The sequence below is a fragment of the Panthera tigris genome, chromosome A2 (assembly GCF_018350195.1).
Source record: "Panthera tigris isolate Pti1 chromosome A2, P.tigris_Pti1_mat1.1, whole genome shotgun sequence".
Taxonomy (NCBI): domain Eukaryota; kingdom Metazoa; phylum Chordata; class Mammalia; order Carnivora; family Felidae; genus Panthera; species Panthera tigris.
Window position 1 is genome coordinate 59,247,070 of NC_056661.1, and position 24,870 is coordinate 59,271,939.

The 24,870-nt window shown below is 42.5% G+C and overlaps 1 protein-coding gene across 3 annotated transcripts in view; it reads left to right on the top strand.

Moving 5' to 3' along the window:
* The first annotated feature begins 11,703 nt into the window (after positions 1-11,703).
* The window catches only part of ALDH1L1 (aldehyde dehydrogenase 1 family member L1), a 130,394-nt gene continuing 117,227 nt past the window's right edge, over positions 11,704-24,870 (top strand). For 2 of the 3 annotated variants that reach the window (XM_042962562.1, XM_042962572.1), the window contains exon 1: positions 11,704-11,756. The gene's annotated coding sequence lies outside the window, so the exon portion shown is untranslated. Of the gene's footprint in view, positions 11,757-11,812; positions 11,922-24,870 lie in introns of those variants that run through there. The other variant, XM_007097394.3, reaches the window with a different exon arrangement.

Sequence of the window (24,870 nt, forward strand, 5' to 3'; positions counted from 1 at the left end):
GAAAATGGGCACAAATGCACAAGATTGGCCATGAACTAATAATTTTGAAGTGGGATGATGGGAACATGAGATTTTATTACACTCTTTTCTCTATGTATATGTTTAGAATGTTTCATAATAAAAATTCAACCAAAAGGAGGTAAACACATGTAACATACATTTAATAAAAATTTCTAAAGCCAATACTTTTTTAACTATTGAATCTCCTCAAAACTAAGCCTTTTAAGAGTACTTGAAAAAGCAATACAGTAAGTAGCATTCTACAATATTTTTCTACAAATTCTGAATATATACATGATGGGTTTTTAAAAACCCATCAATGTGATGCAATGTGTTCTTGTAGCTTAAAAATTTTCTAGCGACATTGCAGATTTTAAAGCTGCTGTATTTCGCTCCGATTTGAAGATGATGAGCTCTGGAAGAACCTGTTAAGGACTAGACAATGGCCCTGTAATGATAATAAAGACACTCACACAGTATCCATAAAATTGTTTCACGGGGCAAAATTCAGTTAGATTCCCTACCTGCTCACTTCTAGGGACATCTGTAATGCATTTTTTTTTAATGAGAAGAAGCATCGTAGGGGAAAGGAGAACTCTCTTAGGCTGTTGGTAGGAATGCAAACTGGTATAGCCATTCTGGAAAACAGTATGGAGGTCCTTCCAAAAGTTAAAAATAGAAAACTACACTATGTATGATCCCACAATTGCACTACTAGGTATTTGCCCAAAGGACATAAAAATATAGATTTGAAGGGGTATATGCACCTCAATGTTCATAGCAGCATTACCAATAGCCAAGCTATGGAAAGAGCCCAAGTGTCCACCAACTGATGAATGGATAGAGACGATGTGGTATGTATGTGGAATATTACTCAGTTACAAATAACAATGAAATCTTGCCATTTGCAATGACATAGAGGGAGCTAGAGTAGATTAAGTGAAATAAGTCAGTAAAAGAAAAATACAATATGATTTCACTCATATGTGGCATTTAAGATACAAAACAGATGAGGGAAGAAAAAATAAAGGTAAAAACAGAGAGGGAGGCAAACCGTAAGAGACTCTTAAATACAGAGAACAAACTAGAGGGTTGATGGAGGGAAGTAGGTGGGGGATGGGCTAAATAAGTGATGGGCATTAAGGAGGGCACTTATTGGGATGAGCACTAGGTGTTATATGTAAGTGATGAATCACTAAATTCTACTCCTGAAACCAATACTACACTATACATTAACTAACTAGAATTTAAATAAATATTTGGGGGAAAAAGAAAAGGAAGAGGCATTGCAGAGTAACAAACATAGTCACATGACTTCAATGTTGTTAAATAAATGATAGTAACATTAGGTATGTCAGGGAAGTCCAAACGGGGTGGGTGTGTGCATAGGGGGAGGGGGGAATTATTCTTTAACCACATCCCCCCCTTTTAAAAAATGTTTGTTTATTTTTGAAAGAGAGAGGGAGACAGAGTGTGAGCAGGGGATAGGCAGAGAGAGAGGGAGACACAGAATCTGAAGCAGGCTCCAGGCTCTGAGTTGTCAGCACAGAGCCAAATGTGGGGCTCAAACTCATGGACCATGAGATCATGACCTGGGCCAAAGTCAGATGCTTAAACAACTAAGCCACCCAGGCGCCCCTCCTTCCCTTTCATCCATAAGTCACAAACTGCTGTATAAACCTTTTATAAGTTCCTTAGTATTTTTCCTGTTGATGAAGATTTGGGTTGTGTCTTTTTCTAGGCTATCATGAATAAGACTGCTGTGAACACTGTACAAGTCTTTGTGTGGATGTGTGTTTTTCTCCTCTGGGGTAAAATATCTAGGAGTGAAATGGCTGGGTGACAGGGCATGTGATTAATTTTTAATAAAATAATTTAAATAATAAAGCTAGAAAGCTATAGCAATTAAAAAGCTTGGCTGCTGTCCCAGGAACAGGCAAACATCAATTACAGGGAATACAAAAATGGGGCTCTTTCAATTGCCAACCTCAAATGGGCCCTCACTGCCATAACCTAATGATGACACTTCCTTAGAACTATGGTCGCCTACAACCCCTCCACTTCCAGAACCACTGATTCAAGCATCCCTCTCCTCCCATTCTCTGTCCACATGTTCTTTCACTCAGTCTTTGGCTCAGCTGCTCCAGGATGACCGTTCACTGACATAAATGAGAACTCTAGTTCACTGACGTTTTTAATTTCCCCTACCCACCGGCATTTTCCTTGCCCAGCTTAGCTTCTGAAGTTCATTACTGCCCTTTGTTTTTCACTGAAATCATCTGGGCAAATTTCCAGGCTTGCATGAACCCAAAGACCTGTTTCCTTTTCCTTAAGGCCTACTTTTTGAGTAGCCTGGAGCTGCTGGCTGAGTGTCTCAAAACAATACAGATTGGTCCTATTTATGAACACTAACATCAAATAAGCTGTCAGTATTCCACCATTGCCTGAACCAACCCACTTTCCTGTATCCCATGTCAGCAGATAGTTTCACCTTGTTCTTTACAGAGGGAAGGAAAGCTGTGAGGTGAGATCTACCATCTTATACTAACATGAAAGTCAAGGGGCACCTGGGTGGCGCAGTCGGTTAAGCATCCGACTTCAGCCAGGTCACGATCTCACGGTCTGTGAGTTCGAGCCCCGCGTCAGGCTCTGGGCTGATGGCTCGGAGCCTGGAGCCTGTTTCCGATTCTGTGTCTCCCTCTCTCTCTGCCCCTCCCCCATTCATGCTCTGTCTCTCTCTGTCCCAAAAATAAATGAAAAACGTTGAAAAAAAAAAAAACTGAAAGTCAATTCCACCATCCATCCACCCACCCACCCGTCCATTCATCCATGTATCATCTATCCATTACATTTCCCTCCCTGCCTGTCTCCTTCCCTAGATTTCATCTACCATCCATCCATTCATTCATCCATCCATCCTGCCTGCCTGCCTGCCTTGTTTCCCTCTGGTTATAGTGTCATTGAAGGCCACTCCATGAATATGTTTTTGGGTGCCTTCTCTTCCCATCTTTTCAGGAAATTCAGGCACTACAAATTATCTTCTTTCTTTCTTTCTTTGTTTCTTTCTCTTTCTAAAATGTCTATTTATTTTGAGAGAGAGAGAGAATGAAAGAGAGAGAGAGAGAGAAAGAGAGAGAGAGAGAGAGAATGCTATCAGGGCAGGGGCAGAGAGAGAGGAAGAGAAAGAATCCAAAGCAGGATCCACACTCAGTGCAGAGACCAGTGCCAGGCTGGATCCCACGACTGTGAGATCATGACCTGAGCTGACGCCTAACCGGCTGAACTACCCAGGTGCCCCAACTCTTTCTTTCTTTTTATTCAATTTTTCCTTCTCAGCTGAATCCTTCCCCCTGGATTTTTACACTAAGTCTATCTCATGAAAAACCTTTCCCTTGACTCCAGGTCTTTGTCCATCATGCCCTGTCTCATTATCTTTCCCTTCACAGTCAAACACTTAACAAGTGCTTGTCTCCATGTCTTCACTGTACTTTCACTTCTCCTTCCCTCCATGCTGGCTCTGTTCCTGTCACCCACACAGTCTTCACTGAGGTCACCAATGATTTTCATGTTGCCAACCTAATGCATATGCTTTCTTCCTCATCCTAACCTCTCCAAAGCAGTCAGTACCCTTGGCCCCCTGTGTCAGCCATGTGCCTGGTTGCTCTCAGGTCTGTTCCTTGTGTCTTTCCCCTCTGCTCCACATTATAGGTGCCCAGGCTCAGCAACCACATTTCTCAGGCTCCCTTGCCAAGTGAATGGCTTCTGCTTCATTTGGGCATTGGGAAGCCCTTGGTGGTAGATGGGAAGAGAGTGAGCCAAAGCCAGGATATTTTCCCCTTTTCTGCTTCAGGCAACATCTCCAGGAGTAGCTGTGTCTCCTCCTTGATCCAAATCTCCTTGGGCAGCCGTGCCAGTCCCAGTTTCTGAGTGGTCCTCTTTTGTTTTTTTCCTCTGCTGAGAGACTCCAACTTCAGAGGTCTGTTATATAGAGCAGAACAGGACAAGGATTTTGAGCAACCAAGCACATGGACTGACATGGGGCCAGCAGCTTTGACTATAATGGAGAGGTCAAATGGGGAGAAAGTGTGTGCGTTAAGTTTGGCAACATGAAAGGCATTGGTGACCTCATCTTTCCTTTGTCCATCCATCTGGCTTTAGAGTGGTGTCAGCTTCCTGTCTGTTGCTAACCTCTGAGTTGTTTCATCATTTCTCATTTGCACTCTTAGCCCTTTTAACACTTTTGTAACCATATATTAAGTTCCTTCATTGAACTTGGATGAGCTGTCTCCTAACTGGGTGGTATTGATGAAGTTCTGGGGTGATGGTGGGGAATCAGGAGCTGACAGCCAAGAAAGAATTCTTGAAGACATCTTTGGTGCAAAAAAGTGATTTTATTAAAGCACAGGGACAGGAACTGTGGGCAGGGAGAGCTGCACTGGGGTTGTGGAGTGTAACTGGTTATATACCATGTGATGAGGGAGCTTGGGGCAAGCTGAGGACAAAGTACAAGCTAGCACCACTTCCCCAGGGGGAATTTTTGTGACATTCCTCAGGCACTCCTGGCTGCCCAAGGACAAAGGAAAGGACAGAAAACAAATGGCTAACTGGTAGAGATCACAGTCATACAGGACATGGGTCTCCATCAGTTTACAAATGTCTTGGCAAATTACAAGAAAAAGGCAATCGTATCAATAGCCTAATCTCCAGAAACCTGTAGACTCAGTTTCCTGGAGCCCCAACATCACCTTCCCCTCCATAGTGATGTGGGGAACAAAGGCAAGAAGGAAATTGCAGGTAAAATTAAATTTCCTTATAACCTGCAGCCCATTGACAACTATTTGAGGCTGGCAGAGTAGTTTCTCCAGGAACTCTTTACTGTCCTAATGTTAATGCTTTGCTAGAGGGAAAAAAACAACATTAGCTTGACAATAGCTAGGCTTCCATTATCCTTTGAGTCTTCTTTAGCATATGAAAATACCATTGGAAACTTCCCCTGGACTTTACCTCCCCCAACTCCCAAGCATGTAACCAGTGTCTCCTCAGGGTACCTGGGCAGTTCTTCCTGCCCATGGGTCCTGTTCTGGTGCTTTAATAAAATCACCTTTTTGCACCAAAGATGTCTTCAATAATTCTTTCCTGATCTTCGGCTCTAGACCCCACTAACTGCACCATCATCCCAATACCTCATCACCATGGACTTGGGGGAGGTGGAATCAAAAAAGAGAAGAGTGTTAATTCTCTAGGCTATGTTGGTGGCTGGCTTTGTCCTTGCCCAACGTCACTGTTCTCAAACAGTCCTCTCTCTACAGCACCCTCCTTTGAGTACAGTAAATATTCCCTGGCCCTCTCTCTCAACTCCTTAGGGCCTAGAGGTGGTAATGATGAGGTAGCAAGAGGTAACCTGAGGGGCAAAGCACAAACTAGCACCCCCCCCCAAGGTGGGACATGTATGATATTCCTTGGACATTCCTGGTTACCCCAAAATGGGAAAGGGCGAAAAACAAATGGTCAAACTGATGAGTCTGTACCAGTTTACCACAAAAAGACAATCCCATCATAGCCTAAAGTCCAGGAACTCCCTTCTGTCTTAATGTTAATACTTTGCTAAAGGGAAAACAACCTTAGCTTGACAACAGCTAGGCCTCCAGTAAGTCTTTAGAATGTGAAAGTCTCTTTGGAAACTCCCTCCTGACTTTATCTACCTTGTCTCCATAAAATGCTCACCTCCCACTGCCCATGGGTCCTGTCCCCATGCGTCAATAAAATCACTTTTTTGCACCAAAGACATCTTCAAGAATTCTTTCTTGGCCATTGCCTCTGGGCCCCACTAACCCCTCATCACCCCAAAACTTCATCAGTAACACCTCCGCTATCACTGGCCCTGGGCACCACTCGTGCTCCCTGGGGCCAGTGCCACATTCTTCTCACCTGGTCTACCTTATAGTCTCTCCACCTCTTTCTTGAACATGGACACTGCCGCTCCTTCAGCCAGAGGCTACTTCCCAAATGGCAGGCCTGGAACCAGCATAAGCTGAGCAGTTTCAAACAAGCCCTATTTTTCCAAGGCTTTTTGATGCTGACTGGCCTTTTTTTCTGAAATTAAGATGTCAATGGAAACTGACTTAAAAAAATTAATTGTGGTAAAATAACATAAAATTTACCTTTGTAAGCATTTTTAGGTGCCCCCTTCAGTGGCGTTAAGTACACTGATGCTGTGCAATCCCCACCATCCATCTCCAGAACTCTTTATCTTCCCAAACTGAAATTCCATCTCCATTAAACTCTAACTCCTTATCCCCCTCCCCCAGCCCCTGCAATCACCGCCCTACTTGCTGTCTCTAGGAATCTGTTGACTCTAGAGACTTCAGATAAGTGGAATCACACAGTATTTGTCTGTTTATGTCTGGCTTAACTGGCTGCATGGTGAGTTATCTTCCTCCTTGTTCCTTAGAAACTACTCACACTCACACTTCCACCTCCACGACCCCTGCATTCATTCTTACTTTTCTCTCCAGCTGGAATCTTTCTCATCTTTTCCCTTAGTTATTCATCCCAGTCTGCCCTGGCTGTACTATCACATCATTTTCCCCACTTTCATTTCTGCTGGGTCTGCACATTCATGTCCTGTACTAGGCTACAAGCACCTGAAGGAGACTGCACGTGCCTCTCCCCCATTCTCATTCATTCTTGTGCCATGAGCTCCTGGGGCTATCTTCAGGCTAGAGGCTGTCCCAGGCACTGGGATACAACTCCAAAACAGCCCCAAGGTTTGATTTAACACAGGAGTCAACAAGTTCTGCTGGAGGCTGGCAAGGTCCTCATAGGAGATGGCTGTGAACCTCCTGACCAGTGGCTTAGCGCCACAGAAACATGTTTTTTGTAATTCTGGGTCCTCAGATGGGCCCTAGTTCAAGACCTGGAGTGGTATTAAAGCTAACTCATACTTTTACCTCTATATGTGATATGGTCTGAATGCTTGTGCCCCCCCTATAAATTCATATGTTGATATTCCAACCCCCAAAGGAGGTAGGATTAGAAGGTGGGGCTTTGGAGGTGATCAGGTACTGAAGGTGGAGCCCCCATGGAGGGGATTAGTGCCTTTATGAAAGAGACTCCACAGAGCTCTCTGGCCCTTCCACCAGATTGCTGAGGACACAGCAAGAAGTCCCCCAAAAGAGGGCCCTCACCTGATCATGCTGGCATGATCTCAGACTTCCAACCTCCAGAGCTGTGAGAAATAAATTTCTTTTGTTTATAAGCCATTTGGTTTGTGGCATTGTGTTATAGCAGCTGGACCAGACCAAGACAATATGTAGTCACAGGCTGCCCATTTTAAGAGGGAATATTGAGGAAAACCCTCCTGAGTTCTCAGCTCCCACTGGGAAGAGATTCTAAGGGATCAGACATCAAGTGACACTATGAGCAATTCACAAGTTCTAAGAGGAGTGTGGAGTGGTCTTACTTTGCCTCTGAGTGGGAGGCCTCAGGAGTTCAGCAAAGGGCAGAACTGGCCCAGATTTGAAAAGAAAGTTCAGGACATACACCCTGCCTGCTTTGATTTCCAAGAGGCCATAGACCTTGGTAAGTTAATGTTTCCTTTGTAACATACACACAACACTCAGTTACTGAGTTCCCAGAAGATAAGCTGAATCATCGTTACACAACCAAAAGAGAATCCATGTCTGTATCTATCTGGTCACCTATCCATGTGGCCCTGAGCCAGACTCAGCCATCTTCTAAAGTGCGCCACTGAGGGACCTGCAGAAAGCTCAGGCAGAGGATCTCTCTGTTGGGACACACTCACACCCTGGTTCCTTTTCTGAGTGAGGTCCTGTGGAAGGCTTTGGGGTACACAGATGAAGTAGACCCTGTTCCTGCCCTCAGGAGTCTTAACATTTGAAAGACAGAGAGAGAAAGAGAGACAGAGAGACAAACATAAAAGAAATTATATTAGAGTGTGATCTGGGCTCTGGGAATTCCCAAGGGAGGAGGGCTGGGGAGGGCTTCCCAAAAAAGATAATGCACAGACCAATCCCCAAGGCATAAGTGGGGGCTCAGAGATGAAGTGAAGGGGCATTCTTGGTACAGTGAACAGAACTGGCAGAGGTGGGCTGAGTATGACTCATTCAGAGAGTATCAACCTTCAAGGTTACAGAAGAGCTGGCTTTGCCACTCTGGACTCAGGCCCCACTTCTCTCTCTAGTCTATGAAGGGATAGATATAGAAGTCACATACTGTCACTTCCATACCCCTTGGGTATTTCATTTGTTAGAAGCAAGTCATTGAGTCCAGCCCAGAGTCCAGGGCTCAAGGAATGGTACTCCTCCTCTTGAATGCAAGGAGTGTCAAAGAGCTTTTAAACTATCACAGTCCACCCAGTGGCCACAGGTTATTTACTGACCTCTTGTATGCAAAACACATTCACCCTTCCAAACATCCCCTACCCAAAGTCCTATCCTACTGCAGAATCAGCTCAGAGCCCAGACTCTGTGTCTAAATCAGGTCCTGATGTGGAGGAGGCTCCTGGGGCATATTTCCTTTTAAGGAGCTCCTTGAGTACAGTCACTCTCTATCTGAAGAACTGTGGATTCAAGGGACAAGCTATCTGTGCCCCTTCCCCCCTACCCAACCTAACATACAATGGCAGAACAGGTGCAGTATGACCACCATAGACATGCTGGTTCAAAGGGAGTAGGGATGGGAGGCACACAGGCATCTCCAAGACACACACTTCTGAACCCCAGTCTGGCAAATGTTGGAAGTTCTTTGATTAGTACTCAAGCCAACTTTGGTCTGAACGTGATTCTTCGTGCTCTTGGTTCCACCCTTTGGACTCTTCAGTTTGCTCTCCAAGTTGTCCTTTTCTTCATTTTTTAAATGTTTATTAGTTTTTGAGAGAGAGAGAGAGAGAGAGAGAGTGAGCATGAGTGGGGGAGGGTTAGAGGGAGAGGGACAGAAAATCCGAAGAAGGCTCTGTGCTGACTGCAGTGAGCTCAATGCTCAGACTCAGGAATCACGAGATCACCACCTGAGATCATGGGTATGATGCTCAACTAACTGAGCCACCCAGGCACCCCTCCAAGTTGTCCTTTGGTTTCCCTGAAATATAGCCTATGTTTGCATCTGTGTGCTTTCTCTGGCTGCTTCTCGCCAGTAGAATTTGAGAGGAGGGGGTTCCAGAAGTCTTTTTTCATGTAGTACTATCTCTGATCATTTCAATCCAAGCTGACAATGCTTTGTCAATGTAATTCTTTTGAAAACTTTGTGTATCCTCTGTGAATCTTATTGAGCTTTATTTTTTTAGCCAACTGGCAGCCCCATGGGCATGTCTTCAAGATAAGCCCTTCTCCACCTTGGGCTTCTGCTGAATGGCAATGTCAAGTTTCTTGGAAGGTCCTATTGTTTAACGGAATACTCTGTAGCACCACATTTGACATTTTTGAAGACTTAACAAAGAATTTTATAGCTACCCTGTGGCTTTGAGACCATCTTTTCCTAGCATGGCCCTGCATTACATCTTTACCTAAACTGTTAATTTTGGCATCATTTGGCATCTGTAGAAGCTGGAAATTTTCAAATTCAGCAAGCTCTTGTTACTTTTTATTTAACAGTCCTTCTTTTGGCTTATTTCTCTTCCCTCACATTTTCATCTGAGCAGCAAGAAGAAACCAGGAGGCACCTTCAACATTTCACCTGGAAGGCTTAGCCAGACCATCAGTTTCCTCTGGCACATTTTCCATTTCCCATGTTACTGCAGGTGGCAGTGCTGGAAACTTTCTGCGTAAACTTCCCTCCTCTCCAGCTCCATATACTGCTAAAGCTATGGGCTCTTCTCTGATTTCCTGACACTTTTTAGGGTGTCCAATCTCAAAGCCATTTATTCAGGAGTTCCTGTCACCTATCATCTGTCTTCTCTATTCTAGCCTCAAAGTTCTGCTCATGCTACTTTCCCATTCCAGGCTCCTGACATCCAGTCATTAATTCCACAAATTTTATTAATCCTCTTCTATACACAAGGCACTAGGTGTTGGGGAATTCCTAGTCTTTACCCTCGTGTTCTGTTGGAGAGACAGGTCACTCAAATAATCCCAGAAGCCGTGATAAAACTGCAACGGAGTGGGGTGCATGAAGGAAAATCAGTGGCCCTCTGTGGTCACACAGTGAGGGGATCTGTCCTAGTGAGTGCGTGGCTAGGGAAAGCTTCCCTGAGGATGTGACATGTACATAGGGAGTGGGGTTCCCTTGAGAAAGAAGATGAACAGCACATGGTGAGCTCATTAGTCAAGATGGTCAGTGTATATGAGGGACAGGAAGGAGAACTGGAGGTGGGAGTGGAAAGAACAGGAGGACCCTTCCTGAGAATCGCCTAAGGGGCTCAATAGGGACAGGTCACCTCAATCCTGGGTCTTCATCCAGGCAGGTGAGCATTAAACCATTTGACAAACATTTAACATCTACTTTGTGCTAGCACTGTGTCCTGGGGATACAACGGTGAATGCATCACACAAGTTTCCTGCCCTCAAAGGGTTGTAGTAGCAGGAGAGACAGATTAATAAGCAAATAATGAACTAGAAAATGTCACATGTACAGTAACTGTTGTGAAGGAAATAAAACAGGGTGAAGTGATGGGGACTGGCTGAGAGACTTCCTTAGGTTGTGTGACTTGGAAAAGCTTCTCTAAGGCTCTGCATCAGATACTGGATATATCAGGTACTATGTGAAGACAGGAGGAGGTGTGCCTCTGTAGTGTTTGAGAGAGGAATATTCTGGCAGAGGCCCTGAGGCTGGAGCATGCTTGAGGTGTCCAGGCACTGAGTAGAGGTCCAGGTAACTGTAGTTCAGGTAGAGACAGCCTCAGAAGTGAGGCTGGGAAGCAGAGTCCAGCGGCAGGAGTGGCAGGAAGGACATTCTTGGCAGCTTGTTCAGGATACACTGGACATAGGCTCACAGTCAGGAAACAATGTGCAGATTTATCTTCCTCTATTCATTTGTGCAGACTTACTTTGGCCCAGAGTGGAACAGATAACCCTGCCTGAGATAGGCTTGGTCAGGTGGGGAGCTAGGGGAGGGGTCAGCGGCACCCAGACTGGGTGGAAGGGAGCAAGGAGAAGAGGAGTAGCCTAGGGGGAAGCCTGGGGTGGTAGAAGGCAGGAAGGGCACAGGCAGAAACCCCAATATTCATCTGGACACACTGTCACTGTCTCCTGCAGGCGACTGCGTTTGCAGAGGGTGAGGATCTTGTTTGGCTCTGCCCGGTGGATGGCACACGGTAGGAACTTGGCACATGATTCTTGGATGAATGAATGAGTGAGTGAGCGGGTGAGAGAGTGAAATGATCTGGTTGGCGAGTTTCCTCCTACCAACTCAGCCTTGCAGCAATGCCTAACCAGGGAGAGCCTGCGCCTTTTCAGAGCCCTGTGAATTCTGAAGGGTCTATCACAAGTCTTCTCGCCTATAAATGCAAGCAAGCCCAGAGAGGGTGAGTGACACACCCTGACCACTGTCACACAGCCATTGAGAGCTCTCCCCACCCCACCCAGGGTGACTTTATGCCCGCCCCGTGCCCCCGCCCCTCTCGCCTCCGCCCGGCGCCCCTCCCTTCCCTGGCTCTGGCCTTGCTCGAGGCCCTGGGACTGGCAGAGGCTGGTCCCACCTCTCCGCCGCCCTGGGCCGGCCTGGGCCAGCCCCTTGTCCCCCGACCGACGCTTTCAGAGGTCCCTTCTGGCCCGCGACTCCTGCGCCTCCTCCCGCGCTTGGTGAGTGCCCCTGAGCCCCGACGCTCCGAGGGAGGGAGCCTGTCCCAACTCGCGACTCCAGGGACTCTGAGCTCAGGTCCCTCAACTGGGCTCCCGGTGGACGCCGGAGCCTTGCCGCAGGGACGCCGGGTCTGGAGTCCGGATCCGCGATTCCCCCTGGGGCAGGTGAGCCTCCAGTCTAGCTAGGGGTCCTCAGGCTAAAGGACCATGGTATGGGGGCGGGGCTCGCCGAAGGTGGGGCCGGACCCGGCGAACGGGGTGCTTTACCGAGCCAGCACAGCTCAGTGAGTGGAAGTTATCTGACCAGCTCACAGAAGAGAAAACTGAGGCTCCGAGAGAGAAAGGGACAAGCCGAAGGTGACTGGGCCGGTCCGTGGTGGAGGGGCAGTCTGCCTCCGGGGCTAAGTCCCTCACCCCATTCGGGTGTGGAAAAGATCCCCCCTGATTGGCCAAATCTGGGGGCCGTGCACAAGGACCTCTTGTGATTGGAGAGCTCCCCTGGTGTAGCGGGGCACTGACCCCTGGGCCCCAGCTTGACCCCAACCCCGGGTTCCCAGGGTCGCGCTACTTGGAACCCAGCCCTCCCCCCCCCCCCCCCCGCACCTGTGCAGGCCCCTCGTTTGTCACCTCCCTAGAAAAGGCAAGAATCTCCCTCAGATGCAGATGGAGACAGAATTTAATATTCTCACACACTGGGTTAAGAGTATGGGCTTGGCGTCAGGTGACTGTTTTCTCCCCACTCCCTCACTTCTCAGTGACCTTGGGCAAGTTTCTGGAACTCTGACTCCGTTTCTTTGGCTAAAATTGGGGTGGGGGGATAAATACTAACAGTACCTTACCTGCTAAGATTGTTTCAGGATGGCATGAGTTTATGCACTAAGGCCCTAGGCCCTCTGTGAATGTTAACCACTCTCCCCCCTATGAGGATCAACCTTCACGACAATGTTGGGAGACAATCCTGTGACATTTTGGAGACAAGAATTTAAGCCTTAGAGATGCAAGTGATTCGCTAAGGTTGAATACAGGTCTACAGGCTCAAGTGGTCTAGGGGGCCTGCCCGTGTGCCCAGGATAGTGAGAAAGACAGCGGATGAAACATGAACCGCCGCGTACCCTGGCTGTGGAACCGACAAGCATCTGCCCTGCCAGTGGCCGAATGGAACAGACTGACTGCAGGAGAGGAATCAGCTCCCCCCCACCCCCGCCATCATCCCCGAAGGGCAGCTGGTGGAACAGGATGCCTTGTGGCTGTGCCCTGCAACTTGGCTGAGCCTCTGCCCTCTCCTAGAGTTGCATTCTTTTGTGGGTCCCCAGACCAAAGCAGGAAAACAGATGGCCCAGAGCTGCTGTCCCTGCCCTGGGCTGCCCCTCTTGAGCAGGATCTGATAGCTGGGTCCTGGGGAGCCAGGTCTGGGCTGGGTGCTTGGGGTGGGAGGCCCTGACAGCTCTACAGCTGTACCCACGCACTGCCGGGAACAGGGGCGCACGCCCCTGCCAACACAGGAAGGAGGTGGAGGCTTGCAGGCTGCCCACTCAGCCAGCCCAGCTGCAGCAGCCCACGTGGGGCTCTGTACTCCCTTCCCCGGCTCCACCCCCCCCACCCCACCCCCACCCCCGCCCCCTGCGCTTCCTGATCTTTCTGCCGGCCAAAGGTCAAGATTGGCTGAGGCCCCGCCCAGCGCACCTGTCCCTGCCACACTCAGCTTCCCTGGACTGTGACCACAGCCTTCCTGGTGGCTACCCTGACCCTGCCTCCCTGCTTCCAAAGGGATCTTGTTTGTATTGCTTTCTTTTCCCACAAGTAATACGTGCTCAGTATAGAAAAAGCCAGAACATTCAGGTAAGAAAAAGATAATTACTGATAATCATTGAATATACCCCAAATCCAAAAAACTCTTCTCAGTAACTTTTAACATTTCTGTGGGAATCCTCCCAGGTTTTTACACTGCAGGTGCACAAACATACACACACCCACAGCACTTTTATTTTTTTTATTTATTTTTTTTATTATTTTTTTAACGTTTATTTTTGAGACAGAGAGAGACAGAGCATGAAGGGGGTAGGGGCAGAGAGAGAAGGAGACACAGAATCGGAAGCAGGCTCCAGGCTCTGAGCCATCAGCCCAGAGCCCGACGCGGGGCTCGAACTCACGGACCGCGAGATCGTGACCTGAGCTGAAGTCGGACGCTTAACCGACTGCGCCCCCCAGGCGCCCCCCACAGCACTTTTAAAAATTACAGTGGTTTGTCACCTGTGGGGGTGTTTTGATCTACATATTCCAGGTAGTGAAACAGCGTGTTGCCACTTCTAACTGACTGCGCTGGGTTTACCCAGTGTGAATGTATCATAATTTTACAACACTCATGCCTCTATTTGCTCATCCAAATAGAATTTAGAAGTGAAAATGCTGAGTCAGAATTTTCTAGGATTTTGGTATTTATTGCCAAATTTTCCTCCAGAGAATTGGTACCAATTTGTTGTCCCATTAGTGCTACAGGAACGCAGCTGTTTTCTCATAATCTAGACAACAGCTGATATTTATATTGCTTAAACCCCTTCCAATTTTAAAGGAGAAAAATAGTCCCTTGTTTTATTATGCATGAATTATTCGATTAATTGCAATTTGAACATTTTTATTTATCTATTGGCTCTAATTTTTTTCTTTTGGCAAATTGCTTTCAGACACATGTAAAATCTTCCTGTATGAAAAGCCATCACATGCTTTCTTGTATATTTCTTCTTTAGTGTCAAGTTTCTAAGCCCCATACTTACTGGTATTTTCTTATACTTTGATGTTTTCTTCTTGTATTTGATTTTTTTAATACTTATTTTAATCCAATTGACCTGTATTTTGAAGTAAGATGTGAACGATACACCTAGATTTATTTATTTGTTTGTTTAAATTAGTTTTTAGAACAGTTTTAAGTTTATAGAAAAATTGAGCAGAGTACAAACAGCTTGCATATAGTCCCTCAGCCCCTGCCCCCTCCACTGTCACTTATTAGTAACACCTTGCATTATTAACATTAGCCTGGTACATTTGTTACTCTTGATAAGTGGATACTGATACAACATTCTTTTTGTTTTTTTTTTACTTTTACTTTTTTATTTTTTTAATGTTTATGTATTTTTGAGAGAGAATCAGAGAGAGACAGAGGTGAGTGGGGGAGGGGCAGAGAGAGAGGGAGACACAGAATCCAAAGCAGGCCCCAGGCTCTGAGCTGTCAGCACAGAGCCCAACACGGGGCTCAAACAAATGGACTGTGAGATCATGTTGGACACTTAACTGACGGAACCACCCAGAGACCCCCTGATACAATATTCTTAATTAAAGTCCATAGCTTACATCACTCTTTGTGTTGTATATTCAATGGGTTTTGACAAATGTATAAGGACCTGCGTCTGACATGACAGTAGATAACTGTGAAAAAAATCTCCTGTGTTCCACCTGTTCATCCCTTTCTCCCCTCCCCAAACCGTGTCAAACACTGATTCCCCCCCACCCCCACCCCATCTTCTTAGTTTTAAGACTCTCATAGTTAGAATAATACAGTATGTAGCCTTTTAAGACTGGCTTCTTTCACTTAGCAATATGCATTTATATTTCCACTGTATCTTTTCATGGCTTAATGGCTCATTTCTTCTTAGCATGGAATAAAATCCCATTGTCCAGATGTACCACAGTTTATTTATCCATTCACCTACTGAAGAACATCTTGGTTGCTTCCAAGTTTAGGTAGTTATGAATAATGATGCTATAAACATCTGTGTGCAGGTTTTTGTGTGGACCTAAATTGCCAACTAATTTTGGTAAATGCCGTGGAGTATGATTGCTGAATTTTATGGAGAGAATGTGTTTAGTTTTGTAAGAAACTGCGAAACAATTTTTCAAGGTGACTACCATTTTGCATTCCCACCCGCAATGAATGAGTGTTCCTATCGCTCCCCATCTTCGCCAGCATTTTCATTGGTGGTGTTTTGGATTTTAGTCATTCTAATAGATTTGCAGTGGTATCTCATTATTGTTTTAATTTGCAATCCTTAGTGATATATGATGCTGAGCATCTTTTCAAATACTCATTTCCCGTCAGTATATCTTCTTTGCTGAGTCATCTGCTTAGGTCTTTCCCCCATTTTTTTAGTTGAGTGGCTTTCTTATTGTTGAGTTTTAAGAATTTTTTGTATATTTTGGATACTAGTCCTTTATCAGATGTGTGTTTTGTAAATTTTTCTCCCTATCTGTGGCTTGTCTTTTGAAGAGCAGAAGTTTTCAATTCTAATAAAGTTCAGTTTATTACTTTTTTTCTTCCATGGTTTTGTTGTATTTAAAAAGACCCTAGGCCATCTGGACTTTCTTCTATGTTATATTCTGTGAGTTTTATAGTTTTATCTAAATGTAGATTTTACATTGGAGCACCTGGGTGGCTTAGTTGGTTGAGTGTCCCACTTTGGCTCAGGTCATGATCTCACAGCTGGTGAGTTCGAGCCCCTCATGGAGCTCACTGCTGTCAGCACAGAGCCCACTTCAGATCTGTCCCTCTCTCTCTCTGCCCCTTCCCCACTTGTGCTTTCTCTCTCAAAAAAAAAAAAAAATAAATCTTTAAAAGAAAATGTAGATATTACATTTAGGTCTGTGATTGGTTTTTGAGGTTTTTTGTTTTGTTTTGTTTTGTTTTGTTTTTTTTGCATGTGGAAATAGTTCAAGAATAATGTGTTGAACAGTCTATCCTTTCTCTACTGAATTGCCTTTACTGCTTTGTCAAAGATCAGTTGACTGTTTTTGTGTGAGTCTGTTTCTGGGTTCTCTATTCTGTCTATTGATATATTTGTCTACTCTTTTGCCAGTATCACCCTGTCTTGATTTCTGTAGCTTCATAGTAAATCTTGAGGTTGGATAGTGTCAGTATTTTGACTTTGCTCCTCTCCTTCAATATTGTGTTGGATAATTCAGGTCTTTTGCCTTTAGTATAAATTTTAGAATCAGTTTGTTGATATGTGCAAAATAACTTGCTAGGATTTTCATTGAGATTGTGTTGAATCCAAAGATCAAATTGGAAAGAACTGATATCTTGACAATATTGAGTTTCCAATCCATGTATGTGCAATATCTCCATTTATTTAGGTTTTATTGGATTTCCTTCATTAGTCTTGTGGTTTTCCTTATATTGCTCTTTTACATATTTTGTTATATTTACACATAAATAATTTCAGTTTTGGGTGATAATATAAATGGTATTGTGTTTTAAAAATTTTTTTAATGTTTGTTTATTTTTGAGAGAGAGAGAGAAAGCCTGGGAGGGGTGGAGAGAGAGGGAGACACAGAATCTGAAGCAGTGTCCAGACTCTGAGCCATCAGCACAGAGCCCAACATGGGACTCAAACTCAACAACCATGAGATTCTTTGACCTGAGCTGAAGTCAGATGCTTAACTGACTGAGCCACCCAGGCACCCCTGTTTTTAATTTCAAACCCCAATTGTTTATTGACGGCATATTGACTTTTGCATATTAACATTCTCTCTTGTAATCTTCTGATAATCATTAATTAGTTCCAAGAGTTTTTTGCTGATTTTTGGAGATTTTCTACTTGGACAATTATGTCATCTGTGAACAGTTTATTTCCCGCTTTCCAATCTGTATATAACTTTTATCTCCTTTTCTTGTGTTACTGCCTTGCTAGAATTTCCAGTAGGGTGTTGAATAGAAGTAATGAAAGGGAACACCCTTGACTTGTTCCTGATCTTAGTGGGAAAGTTTCTAGTTTCTCACCATTAAGTATGATGTTAGAGGGGCATCTGAGTGGCTCCGTTGGTTAAGCATCTGACTCTTGATCTCAACTCAGGTCTTGATCCCAGGGTGGTTAATTCAAGCCCCACATTGGGCTCCATGCTGAGTGTGGAGCCTACTTAAAAAAAATGTGATGTTATAATTTTTGAGTTTTTTTTTTGTAAATGTTCTTTATCAAGTTAACTTCCTCTCTATACCTACTTTGCTGAGAATATTTATCATGAATCGTTGTTGGATTTTGTCAAAATTGTTCTTTTAAAAACCTTTTTTGATTGATTTATTGTGTAATTTACATCCAAGTTAGTTACCTTCAGGAGTAGATTCCTTAATGCCCCCTACCCATTTACCCATCCCCCCTCCCACAACCCCTCCAGCAACCCTGTTTGTTCTCTGTATTTAAGAGTCTTTTATGTTTTATTCCCCTCCCTATTTTTATATTTTTTTGCTTCCTTTGCCTTAACTTCATCTGTTTTGTATCTTAAATTCTTCATATGAATGAAGTCATATATTTATCTTTCTCTGACTAATTTCGCTTAGCATAATACCCTCCAGTTCCATCCACGTAGATGCAAATGGCAAGATTTCATTCTTTTTGATTGCCGAGTAATACTCCATTATATATATATACCACATCTTCTTTATCCATTCATCCATTGATGGACATTTGGACTCTTTCCATACTTTGCCTATTGTCAAAAGCACTGCTATAAACATTGGGGTGCATATGCCCCTTTGAAACAGCATACCTGTATCCCGTGGATAAATACCTAGTAGTGCAATTGCTGGGTCATAGGATAGTTCTGTTTTTAATTTTTGGAGGAACCTCCATATTGTTTTCCAGAGTGGCTGCACCAGTTTGCATTCCCATCAGCAGTGCAAAAGAGATCCTCTTTCTCTGCATTCTTGCCAACATCTGTTGTTGCCTGAGTTGTTAATGTTAGCCTTTCTGACAGGTGTGAGGTGTTATCTCATTGTGGTTTTGATTTGTATTTCCCTGATGATGAGTGATGTTGAGTAGTTTTTCATGTGCCAGTTGGCCATCTGGATGTCTTCTTTGGAGAAGTATCTATTCATGTCTCTTGCCCATTTTTTCACTGGATCATTTGGTTTTTGGGTGTTGAGTTTGATAAGTTCTTTATAGATTTTGGATACTAACCCTTTATCTGATATGTTGTTTGCAAATATCTTCTCCCATTCCTTCGGTTGCCTTTTAGTTTTGCTGATTGTTTCCTTCACTGTGCAGAAGAGTCCCAATAGTTCATTTTTGCTTTTGTTTCCCTTGCCTCTGGAGACATGTTGAGCAAGAAGTTGCTGTGGCCAAGGTCAAAGAGGTTTTTGCCTGCTTTCTCCCCTATGATTTTGATGGCTTTCTGTCTTATGCTTAGGTCGTTCATCCATTTTGAGTTTATTTTTGTGTATGGTGTAAGAAAGTGGTCCAGGTTCATTTTTCTGCATGTCGCTGTCCAGTTTTCCCAGCACCACTTGCTGAAGAGACTGTCTTTATTCCATTGGATATTCTTTCCTGTTTTGTCAAAGATTAGTTGGCCGTGTGTTTGTGGGTCCATTTCTGGGTTCTTTATTCTGTTCTGGTGATCTGAGTATGTTTTGTGCAATATCCAAACTGTTTTGATGATTACAGCTTTGTAATATGTCTTGAAGTCTGGGAGTGTGATGCCTCCAGCTTCGGTTTTCTTTTTCAAGATTGTTTTGGCTATTCAGGGTCTTTTCTGGTTCTGTACAAATTTTAGGATTATTTGTTCTAGCTCTGTGAAGAATGCTGGTGTTATTTTGGTAGGCATTGCATTGAATATGTAGATTGCTTTGGGTAGTATCCACATTTTAACAATATTTGTTCTTCCAATCCAAGAGCATGCAACGTTTTCCACTTTTTGTGTCTTCTTCAGTTTCTTTCATAAGCTTTCTATAGTTTTCAGTGCATGGATTTTTCATTTCTTTGCTTATGTTTATTCCTAGGTATTTTATAGTTTTTGATGCAATTGTAAATGGGATCGATTCTTTGATTTCTCTTTCTCTGGCTTCATTATTGGTGTATAGTAATGCAACTGATTTCTGTGTGTTGATTTTACATCCTGCAGCTTTGCTGAATTCATGGATCAGTTCTAGCAGTTTTTTCATTGGATCTTTTGGGTTTTCCATATAGAGTATCATGTCATCTGCGAAGAGCGAAAGTTTGACTTCCTTCTGGCTTATTTGGCTGCCTTTTATTCCTTTGTGTTGTCTGATTGCTGAGGCTAACACTTCCAATACTATGTTGGACAACAGTGGCAAGAGTGGATATCCCTGTCATGTTCCTGACCTTAAGGGGGAAAGCTCTCAGTCTTTTCCCATTGAAAATGATATTAGCAGTGGGTCTTTCGTATATGGCTTTTATGATCTTGAGGTATGATCCTTCCATCCCTACTTTCTTGAGGGTTTTTTATCAAGAAAGGATGCTGTCTTGTCAAATGCTTTCTCTGCATCTATTGAAAGTATCATGTGGTTCTTGTCCTTTCTTTTACTGATGTGATGTATCACATTGATTGTTTTGCAGATGTTGAGCCAGCCCTGCATCCCAGGTATAAATCCCACTTGGTCCTGGTGAATAATTCTTTTATATTGTTAGATCCAGTTGACTAGTATCTTGTTGAGGATTTTTGCATACATGCTCATCAGGGAAATTGATCTGTAGTTCTTTTTAGTGGGGTCTTTGTCTGGTTTTGGAGTCAAGGTGATGCTGGCTTCATAGAAAGAGTTTGGAAGTTTTCCTTCCATTTCTACTTTTTGGAACAGCTTGAAGAGAATAGGTGTTAACTCTTTAAATGTTTGGTAGAATTCCCCCGTAAAGCCATCCAGCCCTGGACTCTTGTTTTTTGGAAGTCAAATTGTTTTTCTGCATCAATTTATGTGTTCCTATGATTTTCCTTTTTTTTTTCCTGTTGGTGTGATCTATTACACTAATTGATTTTTAAATGTTAAACCTGGAATACCACTAGTATAAATCCCACTTGACTGTGATGTATAATTCTTTCTTTACATTGTTAAAGATTTTAATATCTATGTTCATGAAAGATACTGACCTATAGTTTTCCTTTCTTGTAATGTGTTTGTTTTTTGCATTAGGGTAATGTTGGCCTGATACATTGAGTTAGGAAGTATTCCGTTTTTGTTTTCTGAAATTGTAACAGAATTGATAAAATTTCTCTCTTAGATGTTTGGTGGAATTCACCAGTGAATCTGGTGCTTTCTGTTTTGGAAAGGTATTAATTATTGATCCAATGCCTTTAATAAATAGGACTATTTATATTATATCTGTTTTTCCTTGTATAAGTTTGATAAATTGTGCTTTTCAAGAAGTGTTCCATTTCATCTAGGTTATCACATTTAAGGGTATAGAGATATTCCTAATCCTCTATTATTCTTTTAATGACTATGGGATTAGTAGTGATGGCCCTCCTTTCATTTTTGAAACTAGACATTTGGGTTTTTTTTAAGTTAATCTAACTAGAGGCTTATCAATTTTATTCATCTTTTAGAAAAAACTTTTGATTTTGTTATTGTCTCTATTTGTTTTCAATTTTATTGATCTCTGCTCTAAAGTTAAAATTTTTTTTTGATGTTTGCTTATTTTTGAGGGATAGAGGGAGAGACAGAGCATGAGTTGGGGAGGGGTAGAGAGAGAGGGAGACACAGAATCTGAAGCAGACTCCAGTCTCTGAGCTGTCAGCACAAAGCCTGACACGGGGCTCAAACTCATGGACCATGAGATCATGACCTGAGCTGAAGTCAGACGCCCAACCTACTGAGCTACCCAGGTGCCCCTGTGTTCTAAATTTTATTATTTCCTTTCTTTTGCTTATTTTGATTTAATTTTCTCTTTTTCTAGTTTCCTAACTTATTTTATTGATTTTGGATATTTTTCCTTTAATAATATATGTACTTAATGCTATAAATTTTCCTCTATATACTGCTTTAGCTGCATTTCACAAATTTTAGTAAGTTATATTTTAATTTTCATTTCAATTCAAAATATTTTAAAATTTCTCTTGATAGTTTTTCTTCCATCCATGTGTTGTCCAAAGTGTATTATTTATTCTCTACAAATCTTTCTGTTGGCTTTCCCAGATGTCTTTCCAGTATTGATTTTTAGTAATTCTATTGTGGTCTAAGAGCATATTTTGCATGATTTGTACTCTTTTAAGTTTGTTATGGTGTGTTTTGGTGATTATTTTATGTAAGCTCGAGGTGAATGTGTATTTTTTTGTTAGATGAAGTATTTTATAAATGCCTGTTAGGTCCAGCTAATTGATGGTGCTGTTCAGTTAACCTATGACCTTACTGATTTCCTACTTGACCAATCTCTCGGTTATTAGGTATTGATAAAGAGGTGTCAAAGTTTCCAATTAAACTAGTGGATTTGTCTATTTATTCTTGCAATTCTATCAGTTTTGCTTCACATATTTTGATTCTCTGTTTTTAGGTACATACACATTGAGAATTATTATATCTTCTTAAGGAATTGAGCCCTTTATCATTATGTAGTGCCCCTTTTTCTTCTTAATAATTTTCCTTGCTCTGAAGTCTGCTTTGCCTGAAGTTAACAGATCTATTCCATATTTCTTTTGATAAGTGTTAGTAGGGTATATCTTCCTCTATCCCTTTAGTTTTGATCTGTGTTTTTATATTTAAAGTGGGTTTATTGTACACATCATAATTGGGTCCTGATGGCTTATCCACTCTGATAGTCTCTGTGTTTTAATTGGTATACTTAGACCATTGATGTTTAAAGTGATTATTGATATAGTTCATAGATTAGATGAATATAGGTATTCTTATATAACACATTTATTACTGTTTTTCCTTGTTCTTTGTGTATTTACTTTTGTTTTATAGTCTTCCACTATTTTTCTGACTTGTCAGGTTTTCACTGAGCTTTTTATGATTCCATTTTCTCTTCTCTCTTAATGTATTAATTGTAGCTTTTTTGCTTTTTTTTTAGTTTGCCTCAAGTGTTTGCAGTATACATTTACAACTATCCAGGGCCACTTGTAGAGAAATATACTGTTTTGTGGGTAGTGCAAGTACTTTATACCAAAGTATTCTTGATTCCTCTCTCCCATACCTTATCATCATTGCTGTAATTCATTTCACTTATCCACAAACTATAATCACTGAACACATTGCTGCTATAAATAGAGCAATAAACATAGGGTTGCATATATCTTTTTGAGTTGGTGTTTTTGTTTTCTTCAGATAAATACCCAGAAGTGGAACTGCTGAATGATACAGTTGGTCTATTTTTAATTTTTTGAGACACCACCATACTGTTTTCTATAGTGGACCTATTTACATTCCTACCAATGGTGTGCAAGGGTTCTCTTTTTTCCTACATTCTTGCCAGCACTTACTATGTCTTGTCTTGATTAGAACCATTTTAACACGTGTGAGGTGATATCTCATTGTGGTTTAGATTTATATTTCCCTGATAATTAGTGATGTTGAGCATCTTTTCAAGTACCTATGGCCTCTGTATGTCTTCTTTGGGAAAATGTCCATTCAGATCTGCCCAATTGTTATTTCTTTTTCTTTTTTCCTTTTAAAATTTTTAGTTAGTTGATTCGTAGTTAGTTAATATACCCTGCAATATTGGATTCAGTAGAATTCAGTGATTCATAACTTACATACAACACCCAGTGCTCATCACAAAAACTGCCCTCCTCAATACCCATCACCCATCTAGTGCATCCCCTACCTACCTACCTCCATCAACCCTCAGTTTGTTCTCTATTGTTAAGATTTTCTTATGGTTTGTTTCTCTCTCTTTTTTTTTCTTCCCTCCCTTTCCATATATTTTGTTTCTTAATTCCACATATAAATGAAATCGTATGGTATTTGTCTTTCTCTGATTGACTCATTTTGCTTAGCATAATACACTCTAGCTTCATCCATGTTGTTGCAAATGGCAAGATTTCATCCTTAAACAAAAAAAATTTTTTTACACTTATTTATTTTTGAGAGACAGAGTGAGACAGAGCAGGAGAGGGGGAGGGGCAGAGAGAGAGGGAGACACAGAATCTGAAGCAGGCTCCAGGCTATGAGCAAGCATTCAGCACAGAGCCTGACATGGGGCTCCAACCCATGAACCATAAGATCATGACCTGAGTTGAAGTCAGACACTTCATGGACTGAGCCACCCAGGAGCCCCAAGATTTCATTCTTTTTGATGGCTGATCTATATCTGTATCTATATCTATATCTATATCTATATCTATATCTATATCTATCTATCCCACCCCCCTCCCACATCTTCTTTTTCTATTAATTAATCATGGACATTTGGGCTCTCTCCATAGTTTCTGTTGTTGATAACGCTGCTATAAACATTGGGGTGCATGTACCTCTTTGAATCTGTATTTTTGTATCTTTGGGGTAAATACCTAGTTGTCCGATTACTGGATCATAGGGTAGTTTTATTTTTAACTTTTTTTAAATTATTTTTTTATTTTTTTATTTTTTTCAATATATGAAATTTATTGTCAAATTGTTTTCCATACAACACCCAGTGCTCATCCCAAAAGGTGCCCTCCTCAATACCCATCACCCACCCCCCATCAACCCTCAGTTTGTTCTCAGTTTTTAAGAGTCTCTAATGCTTTGGCTCTCTCCTACTCTAACCTCTTTTTTTTTCTTCCCCTCCCCCATGGGTTTCTGTTAAGTTTCTCAGGATCCACATAAGAGTGAAACCATATGGTATCTGTCTTTCTCTGTATGGCTTATTTCACTTAGCATAACACTCTCCAGTTCCATCCACGTTGCTACAAAGGGCCATATTTCATTCTTTCTCATTGCCACGTAGTACTCCATTGTGTATATAAGCCACATATATTTATCCATTCATCAGTTGATGGACATTTAGGCTCTTTCCATAATTTGGCTATTGTTGAGAGTGCTGCTATAAACATTGGGGTACAAGTATCCCTAGGCATCAGTACTCCTGTATCCCTTGGGTAAATTCCTAGCAGTGCTATTGCTGGGTCATAGGGTAGATCTATTTTTAATTTTTTGAGGAACCTCCACACTGTTTTCCAGAGTGGCTGCACCAATTTGCATTCCCACCAACAGTTTCTCCACATCCTCTCCAGCATCTATAGTCTCCTGATTTGTTCATTTTGGCCACTCTGACTGGCATGAGGTGATATCTGAGTGTGGTTTTGATTTGTATTTCCCTGATGAGGAGCGACGTTGAGCATCTTTTCATATTTTTAACTTTTTGAGGAACTTCCTTACTGTTTTCCAGAGTGGCTTGCACCGGTTTGCATTCCCACAAAAGGG